This window comes from Macrotis lagotis, chromosome 1, assembly GCF_037893015.1.
Source record: "Macrotis lagotis isolate mMagLag1 chromosome 1, bilby.v1.9.chrom.fasta, whole genome shotgun sequence".
NCBI lineage: Eukaryota > Metazoa > Chordata > Mammalia > Peramelemorphia > Peramelidae > Macrotis > Macrotis lagotis.
Genome location: NC_133658.1, coordinates 679,254,841 through 679,282,797, shown reverse-complemented (window position 1 = coordinate 679,282,797; position 27,957 = coordinate 679,254,841). Strand labels below are relative to the sequence as shown.

General features: G+C 33.2%; 1 long non-coding RNA gene and 1 other non-coding gene across 2 annotated transcripts; both read left to right on the top strand.

Moving 5' to 3' along the window:
• LOC141507683 (uncharacterized) lies at nucleotides 1-27,638 on the top strand. Its single transcript, XR_012474239.1, has 4 exons — nucleotides 1-49; nucleotides 313-475; nucleotides 25,628-25,723; nucleotides 26,333-27,638. It is a non-coding gene; the product is annotated as an uncharacterized LOC141507683 (long non-coding RNA).
• On the top strand, nucleotides 5,429-5,591 carry LOC141510592 (U1 spliceosomal RNA). Its single transcript, XR_012475047.1, has one exon. It is a non-coding gene; the product is annotated as a U1 spliceosomal RNA (small nuclear RNA).
• Nucleotides 27,639-27,957: the final 319 nt, after the last annotated feature.

Here is a 27,957-nt window from a genome sequence, read left to right as displayed (position 1 = left end):
TGTGTCAGAAGCAGGACTTCAATCTAGCTCTAAGCCTACTACTTTATATGTAAGTGATTTAAATTTGAATGAGAATAAGACATAGCATTTAATCTCTAGAGACCCATTGCTATTATGTTTAGGAAAAGAAGGGGTTCTCTCTCAATAATACTCTCTATGAGACTGCATTGGAAAGTTTTAAAAAAGCAAATGTCTGTGCTTCAGGGAAACTGAGCAGATGAAATGCTTTGAATTTTGTTTGTGTGGGTGCATTGAGACTATTCGACTGCCTTCTCTTGACTTCTTTGTGACTTCTCGTTTTGACTATTTCAGATGATGACCTGACCTCCAAGGACACAAAACTTGGGTGTGCGGCATCCAATTGCCAGCATTGCCCCAGCTCCACAGGAAACCATCTCTCTAACCACCACGCAATCGCTTCTCTGTAGTCTGCAGGAAAACAACTGTCAGACAGTCGGCCATGACACCTCACTTGGTGAGAAAGAAAGACAACGGGGGGGTGGGGGGGTGGAAGGCACCTCCATAGATAAAAAGTAATTTGTAAGGCATTGATTGAGAAATGTTCATAAATCCAAGCATAGAGGACTTTTTCGAGTAAGGGGACAGTGAGTGGGAGGAGGCTTTGTAGAAACAGTCCTGTTTTAGATTGAATTCAACCTCATGTTTGTGAAATGAGACAGAGCACAGGTTCAGAATGACTATGAACCAAAATTAATTTGTAGAATGGAGAGGGAGAGGGAGGGGGGAAGGGAGTTCCCAAATGTCCTGTCTACAGAAGGAAGCAAGTTATGTTGTCTAGACAAGAGGAAATGACTTGGGTTCTTTGGGAAGGTTAGCAGGACTTTAAAAGTCAAAATGATGGCTGGAAAAATCAAACTGAAACTTTACAGTCTGTTTTGGGTTTTACACAAATTCTTTGTTACTTTTTAATGTCTGTCTTGTGAGTATAAGATGGTCATTAAAACATGATTAAAATTAGTGATTCCAACATAATAGGGGTCTTGCTACAATAACATGCCTCCTGGGACCTTCTTCCCATTGAGAGTTTTCACTTGAGTAGGGAATAAAACTGGTTATTATGCCTTCTTCAGCGGAACAAAAAACACATAGTTAAGGCAAAATATGTTTGTCAGGAGATTTTTCAGTGATTTTTCTCCTTAATAAATGTAAGTTATAAAATATATCAATTAATATTAGGTCAAACATTGTCCTTAGGTATTCATAGAAAGCACGTTTAAATTGGAAAGATATGGTTCTCTTTCATGTTGCCTCACTCACCACTGAAGTCTTGTATTTTTTTCTTTTTCATCCAGAACTTTTTATCTTCTACTTCTACTCTCCCTCCCTTTCCATGATTATTGGCATTTTTCTCCTAGTTTCTTCAGAGATAGAAGCAAGAGAAAGCTCATTCATTTCTTTTTTTAATATAGAAATATTGTATTTTTAATATAGAAATATTGTATTTGTTTTCCAATTATATACCATTATAGTAATTTCTATCATTTTTGTAAGGTTTTGGATTTTACAATTTTCTCCCCTCCCTTCCATCCTCCCTCCCCCTACAGAAAGCGATCTGATGATCTTTACATTGTTTCTATGCTATGCATTGATCAACATTGCAATTCAGTTCATTTCTATAAACATATATTAAATTTTTACTAGGCAACATGGCAAAGTGGATTGAAATCTAATCTTGGTGTCAGGAAGACCAGGGTTCATCTATCACCTCTGACATGTAGTTGTGGCATAACCATTGGCAAGTAACATGGTCTTTCAGTCCCCAAAGCAACTGAAACTATTTTCACAACAGGAGTTTCCTAGACTGATGAAATCTGAAGTTTGGACCCTGCTATCCTATGAGGCCCTCCCACTTCACAAAGTTCAAGACATTGTTCAGGGGGTTGGTGTATGAAAATGAAAAATGAAGCTGTTATTGTCTTCAAGACATTTTCAACCAAATAGGGAAGAAATGATACTTGAATAAGTAAGAATGATACAAAGTATAATGTGATAAAGTCAAAGAAGAGAGATAACATTTTATAATAAATTTGGGAAGGAGAGATCACTTTTATTTGTGAGAATAATGGAAGACTTCATGGAGGAGATCTGAATGAAGAGGTTTCAATAGGCAGAGATAGAGGGAAAGTTACCCAAATCATCCTCTTTTTCTTTCAAATCTTCAGTCTCTCTCCTGCTACTTCAAACCCTATAGTTTTCAAACCTACTTACTCTTTAGATTGAGTCACCTATAGTAGATACCCATCTTAATTCCTTGAATTTGTAAAGTTTTTATAGAAATGATCTCTTTAAAAAAGCAACTCAAGTGCTATCCCATCCAGATAACTTCCATAATAATTTTAGTTGGTGTTGATATTTCTACAATAGGGTCTTTTAAAACAATTCACTTGGACATTTTTTTATTAGTCAATCCTACCTTATTTTGGTTATTTATGTAAGGATTAACCCTTCTCAAACTTTAAGTTCTACAAGGCAATCATGTTTGATCAAACACTTGTCTCTTGTAGCATCCAGTATGTCTCTGTTTAAGCAGAAGATACTTCACAATTGTTCACTGAATAAGGTCAACTGAATCCTTTAAGCAGTTCTGTTGGTTATTATTAATAATAATAATAATAACAATAATAATAATCTCATCTATATAGCATCTAAGATTTATAATGACATTTTCCCCATAATACCATAAGATAAATAGCACAAAGATTTTATTTCCATTTTTAGGATAAGGAAACCAAAACTCAGAGAATGGTCAATCAGCTATTAAGTGAATATGAACTGAATGAGTCTCCTGACTCAAAGTAAAATATTCTTTATGATTTTTGTCTTAATGTCTTTTTTCCCATTGTAATCATTTATCAATCTTTTGCCTCGCCCTCCCCATCCTCTTGCCTACACACAAGGAATTTCCCTTGTAATGAAGAGTAGTTCAGGAAGAGTAATTGCTAATTCTCTTTATTATCAGCATTTGCAATGTTCATCACATTAACATATGCTCCTCCCACTGAGAGGAGTAGAGTGTGTGCTTCATCATGGAATCATCTTTAATCATTGCATCAAGTGCTTTTTCCATTTCATCATGCTGCAAGTTTTCATATTATTATTTTGAATCATCCAATGCGAAAATCAAAGATCATTAAATTAGATCCAATAAATGACAAGCAGATATTCTTTTAAAACTTAATCATGGCCTATATGCAGTAACTCTAGTCATGGCCTCATGACTAGAGTCTCTTTGGATCTGATCTTCAAGGAACCCTGGAACTTTAGAGATGATAAAGGTTCAGAACTTAGGTATTTCTAGGATCACTATGTACAATACTCCCACATCATACTGCTTCCTGTGCTTTTATCAGAATTGTATACCTGGGAGATAGCAATTCTCCAAAAAAGCAGGAACTTTTGCTCTCAAATTATAGGTATCAGTTCAATTATAAGCAAATAAAATTTCATTTTTTGTAGTTATTGAGGTGAGGAGTGACCCTGGTAATACCCCAAAGAAGATAAAATAAAATCATTTTCTTTTTAGTGTTAGATTTATGACATTAATTCTGTAGCAGTCACCTCAATGATTATTTTTCTTTTGGGGGGGTTGGTAGTGTAATGCAATAGGGGTTAAATAACTTGCTATGGAACCCACAAGTAGTGTCTGAGGACAGATTTGAACCCAGGTCCTACTCACTCCAGGATGCATTTCTTAGTAGTATTATTTAGACTGAATTCTTGGACTATAAACCAGATTAACAATGAAGAGGAATTGCCCAGGAATCTGTTAAATGAAGGATAGAGGGTTCAATTTCTTTCTGTAACAACTTCAATATTTTGAAATCTTTATCTCCCCTCCACCATAAATAACACCTTCCTTGAAATTCAGTTTTGATTTTGGATCAAGTTAGTGCCAGGAGCAAAATCTGAAGCAGAAACAATAGCAGTGTTGAGTATTGGAAAGAAGACTGGCCTCAGAGGAATTTGGGTAACCTGAACCATTCTTCTGGCTCTAACCTTCATCAGCTGGGTTATCATGGATGAGTTGCTCATCCTTTCTCAGCTTCAATTTCTTCAGCTGTAAAATGGGAATAAAAATGCACTATATCTCATAGTAAGTTGTGAAGAAAGCAATGTGTGTTAAAGATGTCTGAATCAAATTAAATTGAAAGCCCTGGTTAACTGTGGCAGTAGATCAGGTTCACAGGGAAGTGTGCTTGTCATCATAATGCAAGTGATTCATGAGAACATTTCCCACAAACATATATATTACTCTGGGGAGGTTTTTTGACTGAAATTTGGGGTAATAAACAATCAGTCACAGAATACACTGGCAACATACCCGTGCTGAGTGGGAAAACCTAGGAAGATAAGATGTGGACAGAGTCCAAAATATGAATGATATCTTTAACATTTGTATAATTCACAGCTAGAAAATGTATTTTCTGAGAAAAGGGATACATTCACTCAATTGTGACCTTTGAATAATCTGAATAGTACTGTTCATTTGGGGAAAGGAGCTCAAGTATGTGAATGACAACTGAGGAGGTAGGGGACCATGGGAAGAGAAAAGGATTATACTTACTCTGTTTGACCCCCAGAAAGAAACCAGGAGTGATAGATAGGCATTAAAAAGAAAGAAATTCAGACTTGTGGAAAAAATTTTAAATTAGAGTTCTTTTGTTGTGCAATAGACTTCATCAGGTGGTAGGCAATTTCTTGTCACTGGAACTTCTCAAGAAAATGTTTCTTTCAAGAGAGCTAGATTTGGAGTCAAGAATACCTGAATTCAAATCCTTCCTCATGATCCTAGCTGTATGATCGTAAGTAAACCACTTAACCTCTATGTGCCTCAGTTTCCTCATCTGTAAAAGAAGCTCATAGTAGTATCTTCCTCCTAGTCTTGATAGAAGGATCTGCTAGCTAATTACAGAGGGGTTTCTTAAAAGGTTGGTCAGGTGTCTTCTGAAGTCCATTCCAGTTCTCAGATTCTGTGATTCTTTTGTTCTACTTGAGTTATGTTTTCTTGTATTTCTGCGTGTGTGTGTGTGTGTGTGTGTGTGTGTGTGTGTGTGTGTGTATAACATGAATAGAAACTCCATACACACACCCATACCTGCCTCAATTGTAAATGATCCAATTTAAACTTATTATCCAGAGGTGCTAACCCTAAACTTGATTATGACAAAAAGGAAGATCTCATGGCAGCCTGAGCATTTTAGAAGATTATTACTTTATTTACTTTCCCAAACTTCTACTTCTCTCCCTAGAATGTTCCCAGATTAGTGATGTCTTTGTCAGGATGAAAAGGATTGGCATAATTTGAGAACAGTGTCAAAAATTGCTCAAATAAGATAAGAAATTGTACTGCATTGTATGTCACAGTTGGGCCAAGAGCAATATTATAGGCATTATTAAAACTTTACTGATACTTACCTGGCAGGGGTGATTTCATGATCATGAAGGTGGTTTCCCCAGGGTGAGTTTTATTCATTGCACTCTGGATGGGCTGGCCACTGAGATTTCCCAAATGAAGGAAACTAGATTGCATAATCTGTGGTAGAGGGGGACTGTGTTCACACTCTCCCCTGATTTTCTTTGATTAAATAAAAGACTTAAAATTTGAAAAAAAAAATTACTGATAAAAAAATAGCATTTAACTAAAAAAAAAGATGACCAAAGAAAATGAGAATTTTATATCAGAACCAGAATGCAGGGCACTCATTTTTTGAACTGTTAGTTTTATATTTCTCTAAGTCAAAGCTTCTTCCTCTTTGTCATGTTTCTGAAAAACAAGTTCTTTGAGTGTTTTAAGATATGCATACAAGGAGAAGACAGATGCAATATCCTTAAAAAAACAGGTGTATGTTTCTGTATTCTTAGTTAAATGCTAAGGTAGAACTTATATAATTATGGATTTATATAATTAATGAACTCGGGACAATTGCTGCTGCTGCTACCTTTTTTACTTGATAGGCTTATTAAGCTACAGTTTTTTTGAAAACACATAGATCTTTTGATCTGTATTGTTGCTTAATATAAATATGACATTGACTGTCTAGGTTTTTCCTTCCTTCTTTAGAGTTGAGATTTTACCATTCTAGCTTTTTACTCCACTAATTTAGATTATAAACCATTTACAATGTTATTTGAAGGTTTTAACTGTCAGAGAATCACAAGATCAAATAATATCAGACTAGAAAGGAACCTCAGAGATTGTTTAGTAACTAAATGTAAGCTGTCCTTGTAGTAATTACTTCAATGGGTATCCAGATTTTCAAGTTCTGAAGATCTCTATTGAAGAGGAATTCACTGCTTTTGGAAGCAGTCCATTCCATATGGGAACATTTGTAATGGTTAGGAAAATTTTCCTAATTTCAAGGCTAATTTTTTCCTCTTTTCAACTCCTACCTATTGTTCCTAATTTCTTACCTTCTGGGATCAACAAGAAAAAATATTTTCTTTGTTATTTTCCTACAGATTCTTGAAGGCAATGCTTCATAGTTAACTGGGATAAGTAATTGTGGGGGCCAAAACAATTCAGGTTACCAAACTTTCCAATTTATCTTAGTCCTCAGATAATGAACTTATGATTTGTCACTGGGATAGTACTTGACACCTTTCCAAGATGGAAAGTGCAATATTTTGTAACAAATGTATGTGACATGATATGAGTTACGAGAAATTTGCTTTCAATGTCCAAATTTGGACTATTGTTGAAATATTTACTTTTTATTAGGAAAAACACTCTAATAAACCTTCAGTTAAGTTATTAGAAGACAATGCAACAGCTCTTGTGTATTTCTTATAGGTAGATAAATGCTCAAATTTTTTTATAATTATTTTTCTTGATAGAGAAACTTAGAATTTTCATCCTTTTACAGATTTTTAAAGTACAAAGTACAAATACATGATGCATTTTAATTAGCATGATCTTGGGGGGAGGGAGGGAGAGAGAGAGAGAGAGAGAAGCAGCTTTGTTGACTTCAAATACACTTTCACCATATACATTTGGAGCCCAACACAGAGTCTCTACCATTAAGAGATGATTCAGAAAGCTCCTAGGAAGTGGTTTTCTAGAATGCAAAAGTTATCTGACAAGCTCCTTGTCCAGAGTTCAGTAATAGTCACCTGTTTTTAGTCAGTATTTATGTAAATGTAGTTGAAATATTTTCCTCCTGCTTGTCTTTCCTCCAGTATAATTAGCATTTGTCTCTCCCCAGAATAAAGTAACTTTGATGAGATTCCAGTCTGTGAAAGTACTTTCAAAAATGTTAAGTAGGAAGTCACCTCCCACCACTCCTTTAATTGCTTTACTGGTATCACTTACAGACACATTTACAGACATGAAGCTAAGAAGGAAAAAGTTCAAAATAATTTCATTTTTATAGATCACAAAATTTAATCTATTTAACACTTTTTAAAGTTTTTTTTTTGCAATGCAATGGGGTTAAGTGACTTGCCCAAGGCTACACAGCTAGATAATTATTAAGTGTCTGAGGCCGGATTTGAACTCAGGTACTCCTGACTCCAGGGCCAGTGCTCCATCTACTGTGCCACCTAGCCACCCCTATTTAACACTTTTAACAGATATTGTTGATATTACATTTGAATTTACTTTGTTCAAATTACTGTGGAATTGTGGGGACAGGAGTGGGGTAAAGAAGATGACTGCTTCTGTCCTCAGGATTCTTATCATCTACCATTCTAACTTTTTATACTTTTAACATCTCAAAATACAAGGAAGAAAGGAAAAAGTAGTCCTCTCTAAAATCAGACATGTCCTTGGTCTTATAAAGAAATTTTGGGGGCATATGTATATCAGTAGGGAATTCTTTCCCAAAGACTTTTTCTTTTTTGGGGGGGGGGAGAGGGGTTTCTAAAGCAATGGGGTTAGGGATTTACCCAAGGGCACACAGCTAGGTAATTATTAAGTGTCTGAGAACAAATTTAAACTCAGGTCTTCCTGACTCCAGGGCTGGTGCCACCTAGCTGTCTCAGATCTTTTCTTTCTTGATCTGTCCAATCACAAACTTGTCTTTGAAACTTTCACATTATTATTCCTGAATTTGCTCTTGTGACCAAGCAGAAGCTTTTCTTATTCTTTTTTCATATATATCAAAATCATTTCCTTCCTGTTATCTGTCCCTGTTCTCTAAAAGAAAAGACAGGAAGGAAGGAAAAAAAAGAAAAGAATATAAAAACCCTGTATAACACAGCGCAAACAAAATAAATCCCTATGTTTGTCATATCCAAAAATGAATGTCTATATTTTGTTTGTAATTCTATCATCTGTCATGGAGGTGAGTAGCATTCTTGTTTGATTATGTAGTTGATGAAAGTTCTTAAATATTTCAAATTTTTTGTTCTAGTTTATCTCCCATGTGGACAATCCTTCCAATACTTATGATAATATCATATCTCTCCAAAGTCTACTCAAAGCTAAAGTTTTGTCCCCTTTTTGTAGCATCCTTTTTCTCACTGCAGTAAATATGTAGCAAAATAAAACAATAAGATCACTCTTTCTGATGTTCTTAGCTGTCATACTAGACTCATTCTAAATTTTAGATTTTTTGACACTTTTGTCTTATAAAGAACATGCTATTCTTTTATAGTCATTTTCTGCAGTCTATTTTTGCTTCTGTCTTTTGTATGTATTTGTATATATATATTTAGTACATATGTTCTCCCAGAAGTCAAGGTTCTGGGAATGGAGAAGCTTCCATTTTGGTTGATGGTTGGTGGTAAGGCTTCTTAATATCATTATTTGGTTTCATGTTTGACCTATCTGCTTCCTTTTTAGAGAGGAGTCCAAGGGAGTAGCTTAGATCTATAGTAGCCTTGACCCAATCAATCTTGTCATTAACCATCCATTTAATAGCATTGTATTTCAAGGATATAATTCAATCATTCATCTTATGAAGTAACAATAGCTTAACAAGCACTTAGATTAATGGTTGTTCCTCCCAACATCAGTTCCCTTCCCCCCCCACTACAACCAATCCAGTAATCCTTCACTTGAAAATTGAATCTTTAATATGTTCAAAACTGATTCTGTACATGCAGTCAGGAAAGACAATAGCAGAATCATTGTAATTTGGGGCATGAAAAATTATCATGTGAAATAAGCTTTCAAATGCACATGTGGACCTCTGAGCCACAGACAAAAGATTCTGTATTTTATCTTTAGGTAGTAGGGAGCATTCAAAGTTTCTGACCTGGGATTTATATGTCTACAGTTATACATTAAAAATATTATTTTGGCACTTTTGTTATGGATGAATTAGAGAGTGGAGAGAACATAGTGGGAAAGGTCAGTTTGGGATTGTTATAGTAATCCAGTAGTGAGAAAATGAAAACCTGACCTAGAGTGATATAACAGTGAATGATGAGGAGGGTACAGACTTGGAAAATATTTTGGAAGTAGAATGCATGAAATTTGGTAAATAATTAGCTATGGTAGTTGAAGAAGAATGAAGGGGAAGAGTAAAATGTGATGCTAGAAGCTTGGCTGCCTGGGAGCTTGGTGAACTGGATTTACAGTAAACTAAAGGTTAATTTTTACTTATAATTTTCTGTATGATCACTTTGGAATACACTCCAAAACAGAGCATATTAGAGTATAAAAGAAGTATGAAACCATTTTATCTATGTATGTCTGTAGCTATACCTAGATAACTTTTTGAATATATGCATTATATTTAGAAAACATCCATTCTCTCATTATCTGAAGATTTATTATCTTTTGTATACCTCAGTGTTTCCCTTTTAAACTGCAAAAGTAAAAACATTTCAGGACCTTATATACTTTCATAAATTATGTCAAATATTCTGATTTTCTTTCTCTCAGTTAATTTAGGAAACATGACCTTAATAAGATCAATTCTACTCCAGGTAATTCTGCAGGATTTCTTAATCTGGGGTCTATGAACTTGTTTGATGTTTTAAAAATATTTTGTTAGCTATATTTCAATATAATCTGTTTCCTTTGTAATGTCATTCTATCAAAGACTCCATAAGTTTCACTAGTTTTCCAAAGAGTTCCATTTCCAAAAAATAAAATTCTACTCTGACTTCATATGTTATGCTTGATTCACTAAATAATGATAATATTAATATTTTTTCTTTCTGACTTTTAAGTCAGAAACTAGGTTACTAGGAGACTGAAGTAGGTGGTTCTTAATATTTTATTTTTTGGAAATGGAACTCTTTGGAAAACTAGTGAAATTTATGGAGTCTTTGATATATAGGATTACAAAGGAAACAGATTATATTGAAATATTGTTAACAAAATATTTTAAAGACAACAAACAAATTCATAGACCCCAGATTAAGAAATCCTGCAGAATTACCTGAAGGTACCTGGAAGATGGAGATATTTCTTTCTTGTATTGCTCGTTGTATCTCCTTGCAAACCTGAATGGAAGAATGGAGTTAATTATGTTTTAAGTATGTAGATGGTTTCATCATTTTTTATCACTATCTCTTTTTTCGGTATCTCAGTACCAAAAATCTGATTTTTTTACTAAAAGTTCCTATCACAAAACAGAATATGGTATTTGATAAGCATTTATTTGAAAATCTTTGTTTCTTCTTGGTAAGATGTAAGTTTTAATTCTTTTGATAATTCCACAAGCAATAATGAAAAAAGTCAGAAAATAGGGTAATATACACCTAAAGTTTTCAGTATTTTGAAGTTTAGTTTCCTGTTTTTACTGATAATGTTTTTACTTGTCTTTATACCATTTCTTTTCCTAGTTGGACAGTTAAAACTGAACAAAAGTGATAGGAAGAGTGGACTATAGACAGCGAAATACACCTGGGTACTTTCCAATGTTAGGAATGGAAAGGAGGAGAAGTAACCATTGAAGGAGAAAAAAATGACCAAAAAGAAAATAAAGTGGAATGTCACAAAGATTATGGAAGGATTGGTTTTAGAGGAAAAAAATAGTATAAACAGTAATAAATGCTGGAGAGGGACAAGAAAAAAAAAAGAATTGAAAAACCAGCAGATTTTGTGGCTAATGACTAATGAGTGCCATTTTTGTAGAATAGTGAAAATAAAAGTCGATCATAAAGATTAAGGAGAAAGTGAATGGTGAAGAAGAGGAAACAGGTTGTGATGTGTTTATTTTTGTGTCCAACTGTCAGTGACTAAATTGGAAATCTAAGGTATGGCAACCTAGACTTGTCTTGTGTTGCATTGTCTTGTTTTTCCCTTGTTTCCAAAGAAGGACAGAAGGAAGAACAGTTATTTTTATCTGAGACTACATAGACATATGAAAGCCACTAACCCCATCCCATGCCATCATAGTGAAGAAGTTTTTGTTTTGGATGACAGTAAACCTACACTTGTGTTATAAATCGAGGAGCTTAATCCAGGGAATCTGAGTAAGAAAATTTCAAATCAGTCTAGGAATGATAAGACACCATTCTTCAATGGGGTCCACAAAGGAGATCAATGCATCTCAACGTAGACAGAGGGAGGATAGTTAACAGCTAGGTTTGTGAAACTGTAGCTAGACAGAATATCATAGGAATTACAAGTGCTATATAGTCTGTTACTAAGTGGCTTTCTTTTCTTTGTTTAGTTATCAGAGAGGCAGTATGCCATAATGGATAGTGGTCCAGGCTCAGAGTCAGAATGAGATAGGTTCAAGTAAAGGTTAAAAACAAAGTACCAATCTGTACTAGCAGAGATGAATTCTCAGATCCCTATTACAACAGCAAAATTATCTCATGTGTTATTTCTGGATTTACATATTTTGATTTCCCTTGTAAGTAAGCCATGGAAATATTTTCACATGGTCTTTTATCCATAGGTACAGGGAAGAGAAAGGCAAGAAGGAGGAAGATGCTAGATCAGGGTGTCTAGGATAATGGAAGCAGCTGAATAGGGATTTAAATACGTTTTTTTTTTTTTAGGTTTTTGCAAGGCAATGGGGTTAAGTGGCTTGCCCAAGGCCACACAGCTAGGTAATTATTAAGTGTCTGAGGCTGGATTTGAACTCAGGTACTCCTGACTCCAGGGCTGGTGTTCTATCCATTGCGCCACCTGGCCACCCCTTTAAATAGGTTTTTGAGTAGAAAATCAAAAAATAACTAAAGGAAGAGGGTCAAGCAGGGTCAGGGACCTGGGAAGGAATAAGGACTTATTAACCAGTGAAGTTTATATAATAGTAAAAAGGTAAAAACTTTGGAACTAAAGACAAAGATCCAATGGATTATTTTCATGAGGAGAATCACTTTTTTAGTGATCCTTAGGACTAGCCTTATTGTGAATGTAGGCCATTCCTTTTAAAAGTCTGACAATAGAACACCAGGCTGAAGTGGGAAAAGAGTCAAATAAATAATCTATATTTAGTAATGACTAAATGTAAGCCATAACAGAATTAGTTTACTCTTTTTCCTTAGGAACTTTCAAGAAAAGAAGACAAAATAAATTCTTTATTGTCTGTCATAACAAGTAATAAAATAGAAATCAATAAAGACTAGGATATCTAAATATTTTCAGGTAAAGGAAATTTTAAAGTTCTAAATTATACATTATTTTCTTAATTTTCCTTTCTTAATATATTTACCTTAAGGCAAAGTATACAAAAATAGTTTGACTAGATTGAATTTTTTTAATGGTTGAATGCATTAGAAACAAACAAAAAACTTTTCCTCCTCAAAAACTGCATGATAATAAATAACCAATGAATACTTTTTAAAGAATTCATAGTTTTAATCTTTGGAAATCACATTTCTTAAATAAGTAATGAAAATAAAATCATTCCTTAATTCTGAATATTTGTAGAAGTATCAAAACAAGTATAATTCATGAGCATTGATGTTTGAAGTATAATGTATCTATTACTTATAACTAAAAGACTAATTTAAGTCCTTCATTTGCCTAAGTAAGATTAAAAACTTCATTCTAAATTTCCTATTATTCTAAATAACCAAGTGCATTTACTCTCTGTCTCATCTAACCCCATAACAGCCTAATTTGATTAATGTGTACACTCTAGGGGTCATATTGTCGACATTGCCAAATAAATTTGATTTCATCACCACCACCACTACCACCAATAAAGAAGCCCATGAGCCATTCATTAGTCAAACTGTATATATAATTTGCACATGAAGTGATCATAGAATTATCACCACAGAGGGTATGCCTAGTGATAATGTGGAAATTATGCCCTTTTGTATAACTGGGAAGGTCTCCAAGATGTGTGCCATTTCTTAAACAACAGAATAGTTTTCTCACATGAGCTCTATGACAGAAGAGTGTTACACAGCTCACACTTGGATACTGGCAGCCAAGTGACACCTAAGCACAGTCCCAAATCTGCATGCGTGTAATTGAAAATCCCTGCAGCACCTTCACTTCTGGTGGGCATAGTGATCTAAATTAATGTCTCACTTTTATTCTTGGGAAGAAGCTTGGCTGCCAATGATTTGATTAGCTTATTTCAAGGTGAGGAAACATGTCACTCTGCAATAGAAATCTAACATAGATTCTTTTTTTTTGTTTTTGTTTGTTTTCTGTGAGAAACAGTTCTTGATTTGAGACCAACCAGCTCATTTTTCCATATAGATCTGGTGTGGGTGGGTGTGTTTGTGTGTGTGTGTGTGTGTGTGTGTGTGTGTGCACACATGTGCGCACGTACATGTGCATATGTACACACAGGCATATTTGGGTATATTGTCTGCATGCTTTAATAAAATTTATATTGATGATGTCAGGGACACTGCAGGTGCATGGACTATTGTATACAACACTTTAACTCTTTTAAGTAGAGATGTCAACATATGGAAGGTATTCTTCTTTAGGCTGCAGCTGCTCTCTTGGCAAATGACAATGATGGTTCTGTTGGTTGCTTTGGAGTTGCTGTTGGGTCTGCCATGTTGTTAGGTTGCAGATGGTGTCTCGGCTGCTTTGCTGTCCTGAACACATTTGCCTTTTTTGGATTTAATTCTGAGGAATTGCTACTCTTTTTATCTGATTTGTCACAAATTATCTATTTTCATATTTCATATTTCAAAATAGAAATATTTCAAAGTCTAATTTCTCCTCTTTACTATATAATTTATTGTCCTTAAGAAGAGAGACTTTAAGATTGACAGGAAGAATGATATTTGTTTGCTCAAATATTAAAATACATATGGAAATTCCTGTCTACTATTAATAGTCTTCTCAAGATTTTCTGAAATATTTTAGGTTCCAGAATAACAGTATCCTATGACCTCTGACTACAAAGCTTCCATAACATCTAGTACAATCATCTCTGAGAAAGTAGAGAAAGGCTAGGAAATTATTATCAAGGACACAGTTGTTAATAACTTAGTGATACAGAATCATCATTATTTAATCCTTCAATATTTTCAGAGTGCAAGAAAGATTTCAAGTCACTAAGTCCAGAACATAGTCCACACTTCTCCAGTCTTCTCCAGTCTTCACCACACAGGAGGACAGAAACACAACCATATAGACAAAGCCATCCCCTTAAAGCAGGTCTCTAGAACAATGCTATTTTGCTATGATGAAGCCTCCCTTAATTTTCTTGATCTCTCTCTTCTGATACATATTGGCCTGAAAGTGAACTATGTTGGAACAACCTATCCCAGTGGCTTTGATGAACTGTGCTTTGACTTATTTATTCTTTGTAGTCAGCTGTGAAGGGAGAAAGGGAAGCTACTATTTTCCTATTTCCTTCTTAGTCTTCAATCTCCAATTGAATAAAAAAGAAAAACAAACTTCTACATTGGCCTTATTCTGCATCTTGAATGCCATTACCTCTCTGTTAGGAGGTGAATAGGATGCTTCATCATTAGTCTTTTTGGAAATTGAGTTGGTCGTTATACTTAAAGTTCTTAAATCTTTAAAAGTTACTTTTCTTTATAATGTTGTTGTATACATTTTTATTCTGTTTCTACTCATTTTTCTTCCATAGGTTGATTAAGTCTTCCTTAGTTTCTCTGAAACTATACCTCTTCTTATTTCTTATGGTACAAAGATATTCTTTTTAATTTGGTATACAATAGTTTGTTCGATCAATCTCTAACTGAGGAGAACTTTGTCTTCCATTTCTTTTCTATTAAAATTATTTTTGTTGTATAAATTTATAATGCTGTTGTACAAATTTTTATTCTATTTCTACTTATTTTTCTTCCATAGGTTGATAAAGTCTTCCTTAGTTTCTCTGGAACTGTACCTGTTCTTATTTCTTATGGTACAAAGATAGTCTTTTTAATTTGATATACAATAGTTTGTTCATTCTCTAATTGAGGAGCACCTCTTCAGTTTCCATTTCTTTTCTATTATAGAAAAGCTGTTTACAATAATTTTTATATATATGAGTCCTTTCCTTATTTCTTGATCTTTTTAGAATATAGGTCCACTAGTTGTAATACTGTGTCAAAGGAAATGTCTAACTTAGTGATTTGGGGAGCATAGTTCCAAACTGTTTTCCAGGATGGTTGGACCAATTAAATAACATCTCTACTAATGTATATTAATGTGCTTGTTTCCTTTTGGCCTCTAAAACAATTATTTTTATTTTTCTTTTTTGCAATTCTTGCCATTTTGATAGATATAAGGTAAAATCTCAGAGTTACTTTATTTCAATTTACATTTCTTTATTAGCACTGTGTGGCAGTTCCATTTTTTATGGCTATATGAAATAAAACTGATAGCCTATTTCCTTCTTTTGAGACTTACCTCTTAATCTTTGACAATTTATCTTTTGGGGAATCATTTCTGAATGGTTCTTATACTTATAAATCTGACCTAGTGATCCTTCTCTCTCTGTCTCTGTCTCTCTCTGAATCTCTCTGTCTGTCTGTCTGTCTGTCTCTCTTTGTATCTCTGTCTCTCAACAATATCATTTACTATTTTGTAAATATTTTATATTTACTATTTTACTATTTTGTATAGTTTGAGATTTTGTCTTAGGAGATTCCCTACCTTCCCACCTTTTTCATTATTTCTTTCAATATTATAAATATATTATTTCTCAATATGAATTTTGCTATTAATTTTTGTAGCTCTATAAAATAGCTTTTTTAGTAGTTTGTTTTCTTAGCACTGTTTAACCATAATCAATTAACATTTTTCCAATTTATGCTTTTCTTAATTTAAATAACTATATTATAGCCATGATCGTTAAAATTGCTGAATGTGTCTTGGTTAATATAATCTTAAATATTCTATACAATGCATATAATCTGAATGGAATTTTTATTTCCATATCTTCAAGCTGCATTTTGTTATTAAGATATAGCAATGCTGATGATTTTGAGTTTTATTTTCCCTCTGTGTAATTTTATTGAAGCTATTAACTTTTTCAATTAATCCAGTTTTATCATTTTGATTCTCTAGGTAGACCAATATATGACCAGCAAAGTTAATTATTTGATTCTTTTTGTCTTATGTTTATTACACATATATTTGAAAACATGTTAAATTATATTGCTAAGTGATAATGGCCATGCTTGTTTTACTTTTGATCTCATTGGAAAGGACTTTACCTTTTCCCATTGATCATAATGTTATCTTTACTGTATTTATCATATTGAGGAAAGGTTAATTTTATTCTTATACTTTCTAGTGTTTTAACAGAAATGGATGTTTCTTGTCATCATTTTCCACTCTCCCTATTATTAGTTATTATTTAAAGACTGGGTCTTTCTATCTTGACAACCCTGAAAGCACAGGGGGCACTATAAGTCTAATCCATTTACTGATAGGGACAAGAATTTTGACTTGCTGTATTTCTGATCTGAATCATGTTACACCTATGGTGATCTAGCCAACTGCTCCTGGTTGCTTACCATATTGGTACCAGATGTAATATAGATACTTAGTTATATTTAATCCTATTTTAACTTGGAATTCATGCAATCTACCAGCTCTAGCCTCCTCAGGGATTACAGGCATGAGCCATCACATCTGGCCAAAAGGCTATTCAGCATCCACTTACATTATTGAATGGTTTTAATCTATATTCTATAAATTTTAAAGTCATTATATCCATAGTTTTACTTATATTGAAACAATCATGCATAACTAATATAAATCCAATCTAACCAAATTGTATAAACTTTCATATTATACTTGCTAATACTTTATTAATATGTTTATATTGATGGTTATTAGATATTGATCTATAATTTTCTTTCTCTATCCAATATCAAGAATGTTTTTTCATAAAAAGAATTTAGAATGCTTTTTTCTTATTTCTTATTTTTTCTATTATTTATTTCTTATCTTTTCTTATTTTCATATTTAAATTCACTGGTCTTTGAATATTTGATAGAATATACTTGTAAATCTCATCTGATCTTGATTTTTTCCATTTGAGAATTCACTTAGAATGTGTTCTATTTATTTTTCAGATGTTATTAGATGAACATTTTTCAACTTTTCTCAAACGAAATAGTGTATACTTTTATGAACATCTATCCAGTTCACATGTTATTTGCATTGCAATTGGCAAAGAGTTTCTGATAGTTTTCTTTATTTCCTTTTCAATTGTTATTAACTATTCTTTTGTAATTTTGATATAGAAAATTTGTTTTTTATCTTTTATTAAATTAGCTGTTTATGTTTTGTTGTTTTATTAAAATCACAGTTATATTAATTGAATTCCTTTTATTGTTATAAACAATAAGTTTACTTTTGTTATTGTCTAATTTGTATTTAAAATTTCTGTTTAGATCTTAAATTGGAGTTTTTTGTTTGATTTTTTTTTAGGTTTTTAAAATTGTATTTCTCATTTAATGATCAAAACATTTAGAGATAGAAATTTCTTTAAGGACTATTTTTGTAACTTGCTCAGTTGAATCCAAAAAAATTTGGTATATTGTCTTATTATCAGTTTCTTTGATGAAATTTTCCATTATTTCTATTATTGGTTGTTTCATTGATTGCTTTGGATTCAATCAGTCTCTAATTGATTTTAATCTTTTTTTTCAAAGTGTTCTTTTAATATAATTTTTGTTTCATTATATTCAGAAAGTTATGTTTAAAATTTTTTTTGCATTTATTTATGAGATTTTTATGGTTCACATATGGTCAATGTTTGTAAAAGTACCATTCACAGCTGAGGAATATATAATTTTTTTTCAGTTCCCATACTTTAACAACCAACTTTCTATACCTTTATTTTTTAACCCCTAAAATTCTGTTCAGTTCCCTGACTTCTTTTTTATTTATCTTTTATTAGATTTCTTTTAAATATTGAAAGGGTACATTGGGGTTTTCCACTATTATAATTATATTATTTTTCCCTCTGTAATGTGAGTCATTTTTTCTTTACATATTAGTTGTTATGGCATTTCGTATATTCATCTTGATTTGTTGTTTTTGATTTCTTTTATCAAAATATAGTTTCCCAGGGGTAACTGTGTGTATTTTTTTGTTTTACTCTTAACTTGTCTGAAATCATGATAATAATTTTTATTTGTTTGTTTACCTAAAACAACAGATTTTACTTAAGCCCCCAGTTTAGTTTAGTCTCTTAATTTAGTCCCTTAACTCTGTGTGAAACTGTTTTAAGTACATTTCTTGAAAGAACTATTGCTTTAGACTACTTTCCAATCCATTCAGCCATCCATTTCCATTTTATATGTGAATTAATTAAATTAAAAATTACAATTATGATTGTTAATTTTTTAATTCTCTCCATTTTTATCCTCTTGCAATTATTTAAAGCTTTAAAAAGAAGGTCATGAAAGAGAAGTTGCTTAACCTTAGTGATCTATAATTAGAGCAGTCTATTTCCTCTCTATTGGCCTTATTTCTTTCCTGTCCCTGAACTCAGGTTGCTTTCTGTTTTCTTTAATCTACCCTTTAAGCCCCACCTTCTGATGTTGGAGTTTGTTTTGCTTATCACTGTTTCTTTGCCTATCATTTCTTTTTCTTAGCCCTCTCCCTCTTGACCTATTTTCTGTTCATTTTAATACCTTTCTCACCCCACAAAATCTTCCTTTGGTTCAGATGAAAATAAAATTCATGTGATGCCAATTGCTATATTCTGAGATAGCTAGAGTCCTCCTGTTCTTTATTTCTCTCTAGAATATTCCTCTTCCTTCCCATTTTCTTCTTTGAATACTAGAAAAAATAAAAACATTCACAGATCCTCTGTCTTATTTAACTTTATGTCTTTGAAGAGATTTGTTATGAGGGAAAGAATACTAATTTGTTTTTCCTTGTTAGAAGGCAATGAGTTTATTATATGGTCCCATCCAATTCATTATATGCATTTATCATTGTCTTTTAAATTGTTTCTTGTATTTTTACTCCAAATTTTATATTTAATTCTGGACTTTTAATTAAGATTGCTTAGATGTTCTCTATTTCACTAATGGTTTTTACCCTTCTATGGTTAGATTCAGTTTTTACAAATAGGTTGTTCTTAGTTGTAAGGTTTTCCTTTTGGCTTTTTATAATATCTTATTCCAAACTCTTCTCTCTTATATAGTAACTTCTAAGTTTTGTGTAATCCTAATTGTTTCCTTGATACTTGAATATTGTTTTTTGATGTGTGCTGGAAACTTAGGATTTTGGTTTGATATTCCTGGGAATTTTTATTTTGGTATTTCGTTTAGGATATGATTGATGGATTCTTTTTTCTTTTTGGCAAGGCAAATGGAGTGAAGCGACTTGTCCAAGGTCACATGGTTAGGTAATTATTAAGTGTCTGAGGTAAGATTTGAACTCAGATCCTCCTGACTCCAAGGCTAGTGCTCCATCTACTGCACCACCTAGCCACCCCTTGACTGATGGATTCTTGATGTTTTCATGTTAACCTGTGAATCTAATAAATATGGACTGTTTTCATTTTTTGATTTTTTTTGAAATTATGCTTATCAAATTATCAAGGGACTTCATTTTGGTTTTGACCTTCAGAAAGCATAAAGATTCTTAAGTTATTTCTCCTTTATCTTCTAGTTCAAATGATTATGATATTACATACCTTATATTTTCTTATTTTCCCCAATATTTTGATTTGGTTTTAGTATTTTTTCATTGTTTTATATAATTGTGGCTTAATGTTTGACCCATTCTCAATTTTTGGATAGAGTTTTCAATGATCTGTTCTAAGTTCCTTAGCTATTATCTCCTTTAACATAACTAACTCTTTGTATGTTTTAGGGTACTTCTATGTTTACTATTTCTGGTCAACATTCTCATTTCCCTCACCTAAAATCTTGTACTCTGCCCTTCAGGAAACTAGTTTCTGATAGATCAGCTTTCTTTGTGTCTTTCTCAAAATCAAACTTTAAAGCCACTTCTTAACAATCTTCAAACCATGGTGTTGCTCACTTCCCACAGCCCTTCCCCTTTCCTTCTCCCTTTTATGGGAGATAGACACCATTTTATTTGCTTATATTTGTGTCCCTACATAATATATCCCTACATTTGTTACCCTAGCATAATACAAAGCATTTGGTAAGTTCTTAATGAATGTGCTTTTTCTTTTTCTTCTTCTTTCTCTGTTTCTGCTTCCCTATCACTATCTCTCTGTCCCTACCTCTTTCTGTCCTTCTGTCTCTGACTCTGTCATCCTATCTCTTGGATTTATGGATTTATTCTCTTATTATGAGTTTATCTTTTGAGTTTCTCTCAGACCTTAGTTTTTCTTCATTGTATTTACCATTTCCTTATGGTTGAGCACCTAGATAGTGTAGTGAGTAATTGGGTCTGGAGTCAGGAAAGAAGGAAGAAAGAAAGGGAAAGAAGGAAAGAAAAGAAGAAAGGACGATCCCTTCTGCAAAACAATAATGATTGAACCCATAGAAGCTGATGGAATGAAAAGTGGGGAAAAAAGCACAAACCAGGTGCTGTTCTAAGAATAATACCCTTATAGTACTTTTATCTTAGTATTAGAGGGTTTGAATGGGTGCTGCCAATGAAACTCATCCTCATAGACTCTCAGAGGTAGAAGGTACCTTAGAGGTTATCTAATTCCCTATTTTACATGCAGGAACTCCAGACCAAAGTTTATAATTTGCCCAAGTTTCCAGAGTTAATTTATAATAGATCTAATATTAAGTAGCTAGATATTGAAACTTGGAGTCATGAAGGCTGAATTCAAATCCTGCCTCAGATGTTAACTAGCTGTATTACCCTGGGCAAGTCATTCAACTTGTGCAAGTCTCAGTTCCCTCATAATAACACCTCTGAGGATCAGGTGAGATAACAAATGTAGAGTGCTTTGCATACCATAAGCTAGATGGCGCATTGGATAGAGTACTGGCCTTGGAGTCAGGAAGACAGAAGTTCAAAGCCAGTCTCAGACACTTGACACTAGCTGTGTGACCTTGGACAGGTCATTTAACTCTGATTGCTTTGCATGCAGGGCCATCCTCAGTCTTCCTGATTCATATCTGGTCTCTGGACCCATATGATTCTGGAGGAGAAAGTGAGGCTGGTGACTTAGCCTGGCACTCCCTCATTCAAATCTAATTCATGTGCTTGTCATGGCATCAACTAACTGAAATTATGGTCTTCTTTGAGAAGGAAGGAAGGTCAGACATCATATAAATGCTAGTTTTTATTAATAGTATAATCTAGTACTCCTAGATAAGTTCAATTCATTTCCACAACTTAAATAAAGTTTAAGGATTAATTATTTGCAGGCATAGGTGAATTGTTGTAGAAAGTGAATTTCTTGAGAAAAGAGACTATTTCCAGTTTCTTTGTATTCTGTGTACTTAGCACATTGCCTGGCATATAGTAAGTGCTTAATAAATGCTGATTATCTGACTGGAAGAAATTCAAACATAATTCCTGCCACTAAGGAGAAGGCTTTTCCTTCTACTTCATCCAATGAGAGAAATTGCTTTAGTTAACAAATTTTCTGGAACTAAGTGATTTTATACAATCTAATGATAAGGGTAACAGTAAAGACAAAATCAACTGCTAAAAAATTGTGAATAGTGTCAACTGGTCACAAAGTTTGCCTGAAATCCCAGGTGGGAAGAACACCTTTCTATGTGAGGGATAGCTCCCTCATAAAGGGAACTGCTATTATTAACATAAAATTAGATGTATTGCCTTGCCTTTTTTACTAAATTAGAAATTTATTTATATCTAGAGATTAAAATAATAAACTAAAGACAATTAATATTTGTAGTTCAGTTTGAGTTGAACTTCCCACTTCCACTTTTGAGGTTGTGAATTAGTAAAACTGTCACAGCATTGCTGCTACTGACTCCACCCTAGTGCTTGTTTTCTACACTCATGTCTTTTACCCACTCCCCAGCCTCACCTCCTAGTTCTAACTTCTACCTTGTCACACTTTAATTTTTCCCTCAGTGTAATAACCTGTAGCCAAAATTATGTACCTAGTGTGGGGAATTTATCTTGTGAAGGTACTTTAAGATAGAATTTTACATATTTTTCAGAAGTCAGTTCTTTTCATGAAAATTAAAAAAAATCATGAATGAAAAATATTCATGCATCTGAGTAGGAGGTAATTAGGCAGTTCAGTGGATAGAATATTTGGATGCAGAAAGACTCATTTTGAGTTCAAATCTGATCTCAGATACTAACTGTATGATCCTGGGCAAACCACTTAATCTATTTGCCTCAATTTCCTCATCTCTAAAATGAACTGGAGATGGAAATGGCAAAACACTCCAATATCTCTGACAAGAAACTTTGAATTCACAAAAGGTAGATACAACTGAACAACAAATGTATCTGAACGAAAACTACACTTGCATACTTTAACAAATTGTATTAAAAAAAAGAAAATGAAATTCTTTTTAAAATTAGGTTTTGGGTTTTCTCTCATTCTAACTGAACTTTTGAAGGTTATTTTAATTTCCTTTTCATCTTAAAAACAAGGAAGCCAGTTACTCCATTGCTGATGTATGTAGAGCAAGATACAAAGGAAATTGAAACACATAGATTAAATTCCATTTAAAGATATATAACAGCAACACTTTGCAGTTTTATAGCAACTTTTAATTTCCCAGATTTTTCACCTTCATTATCCTATAAAGAGAAGGCCTGTAATAATAGATGATAAAAAAAGTAGACAGGAAGTCAGGAAGATTATTTTTAAACCTTTCTTCTGTGTGACCCTGCACACAACTTAGTCTCAGTTTCCTCATCTATAAAGTAGGAATTATAATACTTTCAGTACCTACCTCAGAAGGTTGTTGTGGGGATCAACTTAGACAATGTACTACTACATAATGTGCTTTGCAAACTTTAAAGCACATTTCAAATTTCTGTTATTAGCATCCCATTGGATCCTCACAGTCATCCTGTGATGATATTTGCAAAAATGGTCTTCATCAGAAATGAAAAAACTGACTCAATTAACTATTTAATAAGAGTACCTTACCAATGAAGACACTCAGAAAATGTTTGATCACTCCCTTCAGCTGCTTTTGTCCAATTTGTCCAGAATGTCATGTTCAGTAGATTTCATGAGAGTCACCTTTTCCTAAAGAAAGAAACCTGTTTCAAGTGATTATATATATATATTGAACACATGAATATGAGTGAAAATAATTATTGTCTCTCTTTCTATCTTCACTGAAGTGCTTTCAATTTCAAATACATGTATGGTCTTTAAAAAAATCCTGTTCTAAGCATGAGCAGTAGGAGCTCAAATAGTTTACAGTTATGCAAATCATTTCTCCTGCCTCTATAATTATATGATGGCCTGGTTTCCTGGTGTATTATATACTTAATGTGGCTTTATAAAAAATGCTCTAATCATATAATTGCTAGTTTATCAAGTAGAAAATATAGGTCTGAGAACATTATCATTATGTCATTAGTTTCTACAAAAGCTCTGAAGAAGTCATGATGAGGCAAATAACAGTTTTTCCATGGTGTTTAAATTCACAAAGATCCCCAAATTTAGAAGAGTAGAGACTGAACCCAGAGGTGAAGTAGGTATAAAGCTACAAGACCAATAAATACATATTAGAAGATTATGAATATTTCACTCAGGTCTAAAGAAAATCAATCAGCAGTTCAAATGGAAAAACTTAATGGCAGATTGATTAAAGATAACTATTTAATGGTGGAAGAGCAATAAAATTAAACCTGCTTTTCCTATTCAGTAATCCTTTCTGTGCTAATTGATTTAGAGTCAGAGATTTTGGATTCATAGCCTACATCGAGACACTATATGTATGATTGGGGATCTATCTTAGTTTCCTCATAGGCAAATGGAAGGGTTTAAAGTAAATGACTTATCAGATTCTTCCTAGTTCTAGATCTATAGATTTAAGTAATTTATAATCTTTTGGGGGAGAAGAGAGGCAGAGGACATCATTGTAGCAGGTAGATGTTACATTGTTTTCACCTAGGTGGAAATGGTAAGGAAATCACTGAAGCCAGCTCCAATTTTAGAGACTGATAAAGTTTTATCAGGTCCAAGATCTAATTTAACTTTCTTGTGGTAGTAGGTATAGAAAGCATTAGACATTCAGAATATAGCCCAGACTAAGGAAAGCTGATTACTCATCTCCCCTCTCCTCTCTTTTCTTATCCTCTCCTCCATTTTCCTTTTTATTTTCTTTTTGTCTTTCTTTTTTAGATAAGTCCTCTCAGGCTAAAAATGCAATTTTCCACTTCTTCTCTTCAACACCCAGGCTCACTATATTAAGACTGAACTTAGGTTCAGACACTCAATTGCCATGGCTGATGCTGCTTATAACTCTTGAACTGGAGAGATCTGCCAGCCTCAGGTAGATGGATTTACAGGCATGTACCACCACATCCAGACTGGTAATTAATTTTTGATGATGTCCAGGAAAGTCAAAAGTAAGACTGATCCCTTACTATGAAAAGGCAGGTCTCATATACCAGAGATCTGAGGAGAGAGGTAAGAAGCAAAACCAGGAAATTAGATTTAGAGATGTTTGTGGAGGGATGAAATTGTTTCTATATTGTGATTCAAGGACTAAATGCTTCTGTAATTTATGTTAGAGAAATAGATCTAGGTCAATGGCTTTCACATTACCTTTGTAATTAAGCAAAGCTAATTAGAGAAATAAATTTTAAAAGGAACAGAAAAAAATATTGGTTCAGATGAAACTAAATTTAGTCCAAGACAAAAAAAAGACTCACCCATTCCTTGAGTTAAAAATATTCAAATCCCTCAGGAAAAAAAAGGGTAGACCAGCCATTTTTCTCTCCAACATTTTAAAAAATTTCCATCACTTCATATCAACCTTGTCCTTTTTCAGGGTTCTTAGACCATCTTACATTTTTCAAAATAGCAAAAGCAGTTTTGACTCCCTTAAAGAATATCATTTGGGAAAATTGTCTTTTTAAGCACATTTAGATTTTTATATATAGAACATTGTTTTGCCTTAACCTATGTAAATCAGGAACTGAAACTAATGTTGCTAACTGTGTGGTGAGATTTTTTTTTGTTTTTATGATTAACACAATTGTTGAACAGATATGCAGGTGGATAGGTAACCTGCAGAGTTCATGCATTAGTGTGACTATTTTGGACAGGCACTGCAAATGGACCAGTTGCTGTGAGAATTATATTGGAGGTGGGGTGGGGGGGAGAGTGTGCTGAGTTGACTCTGGGAGACTGAAAAATGCTTTAATGATGCTAAACTTCTCTCTGAAAAATCATTGTTCTTCTAGATGACTATAATCTTTCAATATTATGCTTATGACTGCGAATTAGGAATATCATCTCCGAAGAACTGAAATTGAAGATCACCAGACATCAGTGGAAAGGTACATGCTGGACATTGGCAAACTTTAAAGAAGAATTTCTTAGAAGTGATTTAAATCAAAGAAATGAATGGCAGAAAAGGAAACTGGACTCGTTACATAGTGGGGAAAAATTAACTCGTGGATGATCTGTTTACTTCATTGGTTTTCCTTGATGTCAGGAAAATTTGGGTATTTAATGTTAAAATTACACAATACTTGCAATCACATTTAATGCTTTCTATCCCCTTCTAAAACCATCTAAAACTCCCTTCTCCACAATTTTGCTTTACTCTTTAGAAAGTCTATCTCTCATTTATTTGAGTAACTAATGATCCCATGGGGGAGAAGAGAGGCAGAGCACATCCTTGTAGCAGGAAGATGTTACATCATTTTCACCTAAGTGACAATGGTAAGGAAGTAACTGAAGCCAGCTCCAATTTTAGAGACCGATAAAGTTTTATCAGGTCCAAAGTCTGACTTAACTTTCTGTAGGCAGTAGTTATAGAAACTATAAGACATTCAGACTATAGTCCAGACTAAGGAAAGTGTATTATTCCTCTCTCCTCTCCTGTATTTTCTTATCTTTTCCTCCATTTGCCTTTTTATTTTCTTTCTGTCTTTCTGTTTTAGATAAGTCCTTTCAGGCTGGAAATTCAATGGCCTAATTCCATTCCTCCTCTTCAAGACATCATCAATGGAGATGTATGTGCTGGAAACTGGCAAACTGCAAAAGAAGAATTTCTTAAGAGAAGTGATTTAAATCAAAGTAATGAATGACAGAAAATGAAGTTTGACCTGTCACATAGAGGGTCAAAAATCAACTCATGGATAATCTGTTTACTTCATTGGTTTCCTTTGATGTCATGAAAATTTGAGCATTTGATGTTAAAGAAAGTCTATCTCTTATTTATTTCTTTTTTCTTCTTCAATCATATGTTAAAACAATATTTAACTTTTTTTTGAGTTTTGATTTCCAAACTTTATCTGTTCCTTTCTTTCTCTCCTTCACCCTCCTTGAGATGGTAAGCAATTCATTATAGGTTATACATGTTCAATAAAGTAAAAAATGTCCACATTAGTCATTTTGTACAAAAAGACTTGAACAAAAAAAGAAAGAAAATTTTAAAATAGTAAAAAACAGCAGATCAAAATAGATAAATGTTAAAAAATTTTTTTCATGTAATTGGAAAAATAAAATAAAATTTTAAAAAGGCAGCATGCCATATGACCATAATGCTCTGAGCATTCCAAAGAGCTAAGCTTTTTTGGACAAAAACTCATTATTTGACAAAAACTGCTGGGAAAACTATAAAATAGTATGGCAGAAACTAGGTGTAGAACAGCATTTACAATGAGAACCAAGATAAACTAAAAACCAGTACATGATGTACACATAACAAGTGACACCATAAGCAAATTAGAAGGGCATGGGATCATTTATCTGTCAGATCTATGAATAAGGCAGGAATTTATGACTAAATTTATGACTAAACAAGATATTCGAGGCATGTTTTTTCCTCCATTCTAGTCCAGCTTTCTTTCCCAATATTATCCCTTTCTCTAAACTGAGTATTTACCATTGAGCCAAGTGAAAAAATAAACAAAACAAATAATAAATATGTTCAACTACCCTCCAACTCTCAATTTCTTTGGTATAAGACCTTTTTTTGTACATAACTTGTTGTAATGAAAAGGGCTCAGTCTTAAGCATCAGAAAACATGAGTTCTTGTTCCAAGTCTGTCACTTATATGATTTGTGTCTCTGGGTACATCAGTCTAAGCCTCCCCTCTGTAAAGTGGAGATAATAATATGGACTTTGCCTACTTCATAGGAGTGTTGTGAAAATCAATGGGATTAGAGATTTGAAAAACTTTTAGAAATATAAAAAACTATTCCAATGTAAAGCATTATGATTTTTGCTTTTTGACACTGAAATAAAATGGCATTCTTCACTTTAACAATCATCCTCATTATCATTATTGTGAATAAACATCGATTTTTGATAAAGCATAAAGTACATATGAAAATAGATTTGTAGTTAGGGTGGTGGTAGAACAAAACTCAAGAGGCTAGAGATTTGCTTGTTTTTTGAATAACACATCTGCCTGCTTAGAGTGACAGCCTGTGACAATGACCAGAGAGCTGGCCTCAAAACCAATAGAGTAGAATTATAACCAACAACTACATGGTTAGTAAAAGTCTGTGAAATTGAATTACAACATGAATTCCAAAAAGAAATGACAAGTGGATAGAT